The 7,904-nt window shown below is 44.7% G+C and overlaps 1 non-coding gene across 1 annotated transcript; it reads left to right on the top strand.

Annotated features, from left to right (window-relative positions):
• The first annotated feature begins 2,889 nt into the window (after positions 1–2,889).
• Positions 2,890–2,994, top strand: LOC116542401. The gene has a single exon (XR_004265205.1). It is a non-coding gene; the product is annotated as a U6 spliceosomal RNA (small nuclear RNA).
• The last annotated feature ends 4,910 nt before the right edge of the window (positions 2,995–7,904 follow it).

Here is a 7,904-nt window from a genome sequence, read left to right as displayed (position 1 = left end):
GCCAACATAGTGAAACCCCCATCTCTACTAAAAATACAAAAATTAGCCCAGCATGGGGTGCGTGCTCCTGTAGTCCCAGTTACTTGGGAGGCTGAGGCAGGAGAATCACTTGAACCTAGGAGGGAGAGGTTGTGGTGAGCCAAGACTGCACCACTGCACTCCAGCCTGGGCAACAGAGCAAGACTTTGCCTCAAATAAATAAATAAATAAATAAAACTCTTATGCACAATTTACTCTTCAGGAAAGAGCTTTATTTTTGCCTTTGACTGAGGTGGTGGCATGAATGACCCTGGTATGAGCAACAGAAATGTGGTGATAGCCAAGTGTGCTGGTGTGTGCCTATGGTCCCAGCTACTTGGGAGGCTGAAGCAGGAGGATTGCTTGAGCTGAGGAGGTTGAGGCTGCAGTGAGCCATGATCACACCACTGTACCCCAGCCTGCGTTACAGAGCAAGACCCTGTTTCAAAAATACACATTTCCTGCCACTGACTTCTCCCTACTGGACATTTCAGAGTTCCCTCCGGAACTGCCACACAACCCCTCAAATGGGCATGCAGCCATTATTTACTGAAAGTGACCATACCTGGTCTATGTGTGTGGCCCCACTACTACACTGGCACATAGACCCAAGTGAGCCCACGATTCCCAACTGCTTCCATAGTGGAAATCACTCAAGCTGTAAGTGAGTAAGAACCACAAATGTGGCCAGGTGCAATGGCTCATGCCTGTAATTGCAGCACTTTGGGAGGTCAAGGTGGGCAGATCACCTGAGGTCAGGAGTCCAAGACCAGCCTGGCCAACATGGTGAAACCCTATATCTACTAAAAATCATGGCCAGAGACAGTGGCTCAGGACTGTAATCCCAGCCCTTTGGGAGGCTGAGATGGACAGATTACGAGGTCAGGAGTTCGAGACCAGTCTGGTCAACATAGTGAAACCCTGTCTCTACTAAAAACACAAAAAATTAGCCAGGTGTGGCAGTGGGTATCTGTAATCCCAGCTACTTGGGAGGCTGAGGCAGGAGAATTGCTTGAACCTGGGAGGCAGTGGTTGCAGTGAGCTGAGATGGTGCCACTGCACTCCAGCCTGGATGACAGTGCAAGACTCTGTCTCAAAAAAGAAAACAAAACAAAAACTAACTGGGCTTGGTGGCAGGAGCCTGTAGTCCCAGCTACTCGGGAGGCAGAGGTGAGAGAATTGCTTGAACCTGGGAGGGGGAGGTTGCAGTGAGCTGAGATGGCGCCACTGCACTCCAGCCTGGATGACAGTGCAAGACTCTGTCTCAAAAAAAAAAAAAAAAGGAGCCAGGCACAGTGGTTCACACATGTAATCCCAGCTACTCAGAAGACTGAGATGGGAAAATCACTTGAGTCTGGGAATTTAAGACCAACCTAAGCAATGTAGTGAGACCCTGTTTCTAAAAAAAAATTTTTTTTAGAGACGGAGTTTCGATTTTGTTTCCCAGGCTGGAGTGCAATGGCTCGATCTCGGCTTACCGCAACCTCTGCCTCCCAAGTTCAAGCAGTTCTCTTGGCTCAGCCTCCCGAGTAGCTGGAATTACAGGCATGAGCCACCACACATGGCTAATTTTTTGTGTGTGTATTTGTAGTAGAGATGATGTTTCTCAATGTTGGTCAGGCTGGTCTTGAACTCCTGACCTCAGGTGATCCTCCCGCCTCAGCCTCCCAAAGTGCTTGGCAAAAAAAAATCTTTTTAATAAGCTAAAACATCCAGGGAACATGGCTTAAACCTGTCTCTATTTAAAAAAAAAAAAAATGCCAGGTGCGAAGGCGCGTGTCTGTAGTCCCAGCTATTCGGGAAGCTAAGGCTGGATGATCTCGAGTCCAGGAGTTCTGATCTGTAGTGCGCTATACCGATCAGGTGTCCAAACTAAGTTCGGCATCAATATGGTGACCTCCCAGGAGCGGAGGACCACCAGGTTGCCTAAGGAAGGGTGAACCGGCGCAGGTCGGAAATGGAGCAGGTCAAAACTCCCATGCTGATCAGTAGTGGGATTTCGCCTGTGAATAGCCACTGCACTCCAGCCTGGGCAACATAGCGAGACCCTGTCTCTAAAAAAAAAAAAAAAAAATACAAAAAATTAGTCAGGCATGATAGCAAGTGCTGGTGGTCCCAGCCACTCAGGAGGCTGAGGTGGGAGGATCACCTGAGCCAAGGAGGTTGAGGTTGCAATGAACCATGATCCAGGCAACAGAGTGAGACTCTGTCTCAAAATAAATAAATTAAAATAAATACAAAGAAAATTTAAAACCCCAAATTTGGCTGGGTGCAGTGGCTCATGCCTGTGATCCTAGCAGTTTGAGAGGCCAAGGTGGGCAGATCACCTGAGGTTATGAGTTCGAGACCAGCCTGGCCAAGATGATGAAACCCCATCTCTACTAAAAATACAAAAATTAGCCAGGCGTGGTGGCAGGCGCCTGTAATCCCAGCTACTCGGAAGGCTGAGGCAGGAGAATTGCTTGAACCCGGGAGGTGAAGGTTGCAGTGAGCCAAGATCGCGCCACTGCACTCTAGCCTGGGCAACAGAGCAAGACTCCATTTAAAAATATATATATATAGGCCGGGTGCGGTGGCTCATGCCTGTAATCGTAGCACTTTGGGAGGCCGAGGCTGGCAGATCATGAGGTCAAGAGATCAATACCATCCTGGCCAACATGGTGAAACCCTGTCTCTACTAAAAATACAAAAATCAGCTTCATGTGGTAACACGCACCTGTGGTCCCAGCTACTTGGGAGGCTGAGGCGGAAGAATCACTTGAACCCAGGAGGCGGAGGTTGTAGTGAGCCGAGATTGCGTCACTGCATTCCAGCCTGGTGACAGAGCAAGACTCCATCTCAAAAAAAACATATATAGAGATATATATAGATATATATTTTTAATATACATATACTAAAATTGGAAGGATACAGAGAAGATTAGCATGGCCCCTGCACAAGGATGACGCACAAATTCGTGAAGCATTCCATATTTTTCCTAGAAATAGAAATTCCATTTGACCCAACAATCCCATTACTGGATATATACCCATAGGATTATAAATTGTACTATTATAAAGACACATGCACAGGTATGTTCATTGTGGCACTGTTTACAATAGCAAAGACCTGGAACCAACCCAAATGCCCATCGATGATAGACTAGACAAGGAAAATATGGCACATATACACCATGGAATACTATGCAGCCATAAGAAACAATGAGTTCGTGTCCTTTGTGGGGACATGGATGAATCTGGAAACCATCATTCTCAGCAAACTGACACAAGAACAGAAAATCAAACATGTTCTCACTCATAGGCGAGTGTTGAACAATGAGAATACATGGACACAGGGAAGGGAGCATCACACACTGGGGTCTGTTGGAGGGGCTAGAGGAAGGACAGCGGGGGGTGGTTAGGTTGTAGAGGAATAACATGGGGAGAAATGCCAGATATAGGTGACGGGGGAATGGAGGCAGCAAACCGCCTTGCTAGGTATGTACCTATGCAACAATCCTGCCTGATCTGCACATGTACCCCAAAACCTAAAGTAAAATTAAAAAAAGAAAAATTGTATATATATATTATTTCACATGTGATAAAGTTATCCATGAGACATTTTACATTCTTTTCTTAAGTATTAAGTCTTTGAAACCTGATATTTCCCACTTACAGCACATCTCAATGCAGATGTTAAATTTTCCTGGGTATACTTAATGTTTATTTAGAATCCATAAAAATATTAGTTAAGGCCCAGTATGGTGGCTTATGCCTTAAAAAGGAAGGAAATTTTGACACATGTATGAACCCTATGTATTATGCTAATTGAACTAATCCAGTCACAAAAGTACAAATACTGTATGATTCCATTTCTATGAGGTACCTAGATTAGTCAAATTCATAGAGACAGAATGGTGGTTGCCAGGAGCTCAGGGTGGAGGAGGAAATGGGTAGATGTCTAATGGGTGAGGAATTTTACCTTTGTAAGATGAAAAGAGTTCTGGAAATTGGTTACACAATGTGAATGTAGTTAATACTACTGACCTGTACACTTAAAAATCTTTAAATTTTATGTGCACTGTATATTACTACCATTAAAAATAAAATTGGCTAGGTGTGGTGGCTCACACCTATAATACCAGCGCGTTGAGAGGCCAAGGCAGGAGGATCCCTTGAGCCCAGGAGTTCAAGACCAGCCTGGGCAATATGGCAAGACCCTCTCTCTACAAAAATAAACAAATTAGCCGAGTGTGCTGTTGTGCACCTGTGGTCTCAGCTACTCTGGAGGCTAAGGTGGGAGAATTACTTGAGCTTTGGGGATTGATGCTACAGTAAGCCATACTACGCTCCAGCCTGGGAGACAAAGCAAGACTGCGTCTCAAAAAATAATAAAATAAAATAGGCTGGTCGTGGTGGCTCACGCCTGTAATTTCAGCACTTTGGGAGGCCAAGGGGGGCAGATCATGAGGTCAGGGTTCAAGACCAGCCTAGCCAATATAGTGAAACCCCCGTTTCTACTAAAAATACAAAAATTAGCCAGGTATGGCGGCACATGCCTATAGTCCCAGCTACTCGGGAGGCTAAGGCAGGAGAATTGCTTGAACCTGGGAAGCGGAGGTTGCAGTGTGGGTAACAGAATGAGGCGCCATCTCAAAAAAAAAAAATATTTAAAAATAAACAAAATAAAAAATCAGGCCCTCAGTGGCACTAACTAAATTTTTTTTTGAGACAGACTCACTCTGTCTCCAGGCTGGAGTGCAGTGGCGCAATCTCAGTTCACTGCAACCCGTGACTCCTGGGTTCAAGCAATTTCCCTGCCTCAGCCTCCTGAGTAGCTGGGACTACAGGCATGCACCACCATGCCCAGCTAATTTTTGTATTTTTAGCAGAGACGGGGTTTCACCATTTTGGCCAGCATGGTCTCAATCTCTTGACTTTGTGATCTGCCCACCTCAGCCTCCCAAAGTGCTGGGATTACATACATGAGCCACCGCGCCGGGCTGGGCCACTACCACATTTCAAGTGCTCAATAATTCTACATGGCTAAATGGCCCCTGTATCATACAATGCTGCTCTAGTCTGAGACAGGACAATGGAAATCCTGTCTTAAATCTGCCCTGTTGCTCAGTCTGTGTGCTAGGGTACTGCCTTTCTTGACTTATCCTGAAGGGTTGGAAACCACTTGTCTGACGAGCCTTGCTTATTATTTTGTTATTTCACAATATGCTGCAGTATGCTTTGGAAGTTTTACTAATATGTATAGAAAAGCCTGGGTGCAGTGGCTTACTCCTGTAATCCCAACACTCTGCGTGGTCAGGGTGGGTAGATTACCTAAGATCAGGAGTTCAAGACCAGCTTGGCCAATGTGGTAAAACCTCATCTCTACTAAAAATAGAAAAATTAGCCAGATATGGTGGTGGGCGCCTGTAATCCCAGCTAGTTGGGACGCTGAGGCAGGAGAATCGCTTGAACTTGGGAGGCAGATGTTACAATGAGCCAAAATAGCCCCACTGCACTCCAGCCTGGGAAACAGAGTAAGACTCTGTCTCAAAAAAAAAAAAAAAAGTACAGAAGAAAGTGCAGCCTGCAGCCTTCTAATATGCTTTTAGTCTGTGGATGCAATATTTCTCAGAATGGAGGCATAGGGAGCTTAACTCCATTTGTCGCCTCATGAAATTGTACCCTAACATGGATGACTTCACATCAAAGGCATTGATCCAATGTCTATAATTGAAAGTAGCTTATTGTGAACAGCACAGGGACAGACCCCTCTGTCTGAAACAGAGGGTAAAGGAGCGCTCTCCCCCAGGCATCAGTAGGGTTTGTTCTGACTTTGCCTCGAGGGCTTAATGTGGTTGCTTTTAATTTAGTTTTTAGTACAGTATAGGGTTCCTAACAAGTGCACAATATACATTTATTTCAGACAAGGATTGATTGGAAATGTGCTATTTTTATATTAGTCTTTAATTTCATTGCTGTGTGATTTAATCAAACTTTCCCATTCTCAAATATTCTTTTTGTTTGTTTCCAGTTACATGCAGCTTCTGCATATGTTTTCTTTTCTGAAAACGTGTAATGTCTGACTTACCCCTCAGCTTGGCAGTAAGCTCTCTAAAAAGCAAGAACGCTAGTATCCAAGATGTTAAAAATTAAATAAATAAAAGCAAGAACAGGACAATTTAATTCTTACCTTCTACATCATCAAGCACAGAGCTCAATAAGTTGTCAGTATTTGCTGATTACTAGAAATGTTTTTTCTGTAAGAGTTTATGTGTATTTTTATGCTGCAGATAAAGACATAAAAAAAAATAGAGTTCATGCCGGTCGCAGTGGCTCAAGCCTGTAATCCCAGCACTTTGGGAGGCCGAGGCGGGTGGATCACGAGGTCAAGAGATCGAGACCATCCTGGTCAACATGGTGAAACCCCCTCTCTACTAAAAATACAAAACATTAGCTGGGCATTGTGGCATGTGCCTGTAATCCCAGCTACTCAGGAGGTTGAGGCAGAAGAATTGCCTGAACCCAGGAGGCGGAGGTTGCAGTGAGCCGAAATCGCGCCATTGCACTCCAGCCTGGGTAACAAAAGTGAAACTTCCTCCCCGCCAAAAAAAAAGAAAAAAAGAGTTCAGGTGTGTTTTAATTTTACTATATATGCTGCTGAAGTGAGCACATGTTCACACGTATTTTGTGTTTTTTTAGTTTGGGTTTTGTTTTGTTTTGTTTTGTTTGCTTTTTTGAGACATCTGTCACCCAAGCTGGAGTGCAGTGGAACAATCTTGGCTCATGGCAACCTCTGCCTCCTGGATTCTAGTGATTCTCCTGCCTCAGCCTCCCTCCTGGGTTCTAATGATTCTCCTGCCTCAGCCTCCCAAGCAGCTGGGACTACAAGCACACACCACCATGCTGGCTTATTTTTGACTTTTTAGTAGAGACAGGGTTTCACCATTGGTTGGCCAGGCTGGTTTCAAACTCCTGACCTCAAAAGTGATCAGCCTGTCTCGGCCTCTCAAAGTGCTGGTATTACAGGCATGAGCCACCAGGCCTAGCCCACATGTATTTTTTTTTTTTTTTTTTTTTTTTTGTGACAAAATCTCATTCTGTCGCTCAGATTGACACGATCTCAGCTCACTGCAACCTCTGCCTCCTGGGTTCAAGCAATTCACATGCCTCAGCCTCCCAAATAGCTGGGATTACAGGCACCCACCATTACACACAGCTAATTTTTGTATTTTTAGTAGAGATAGCGTTTCACCATGTGGTCAGGCTGGTCTCGAACTCCTGATCTCAAGTGATCCAACCACCTTGGCCTCCCAAAGTTTTGCGTTACCAGGCATGAGCCACCGCGCCCGGACCACATGTTATGTTTTGTTTTGGTTTGGTATGGTTTGGTTTCAGACAAGGTCTCACTCTGTTGCCCAGACAGGAATGCAGTGATGCAATCTCGACTCACTGCAACCTCTGCCCCCCAGGTTCAAGCCATTCTCCTGCTTCAGCCTTCAGAGTAGCTGATACTACAGGCACGTGTCGCCCAGCTAATTTTTGAATTTTTAGTAGAGATGAGGTTTCACCATGTTGGCCAGGCTGGTCTTGAACTCATGACCTCAAGTGATCAACCAGCCTCGTCCTCCAAAGTAGCATGAGCCATGGCACTCAGCCCCTCATGTATTTTGAATTAAATTATCCCGTTTTATTTAACAAAGGGAAATGCCTTTGTTGTTCACCAGTAATCAAGGGCAAAGACCAATTTCACTTAGTTACTGGTGCACCTAGTACAGCTGCCATGGCCCCTGCCTTAAGGAAGGACACAAGCAATGTTGAAATAGTCCTTAGAAAGAACTTCCATATCTTATAAACATCTCAAATTTTTTTTTTTTTTTTTTTTTTTTTTTTTTTTTTTTTTTTTTT

This window comes from Sapajus apella, unplaced genomic scaffold (genome assembly GCF_009761245.1).
Source record: "Sapajus apella isolate SASKATOON/1434 unplaced genomic scaffold, GSC_monkey_1.0 scaffold167, whole genome shotgun sequence".
NCBI lineage: Eukaryota > Metazoa > Chordata > Mammalia > Primates > Cebidae > Sapajus > Sapajus apella.
The sequence above is the reverse complement of the archived record's forward strand: the minus strand, read 5'-3'. Positions and strand labels throughout refer to the sequence as shown.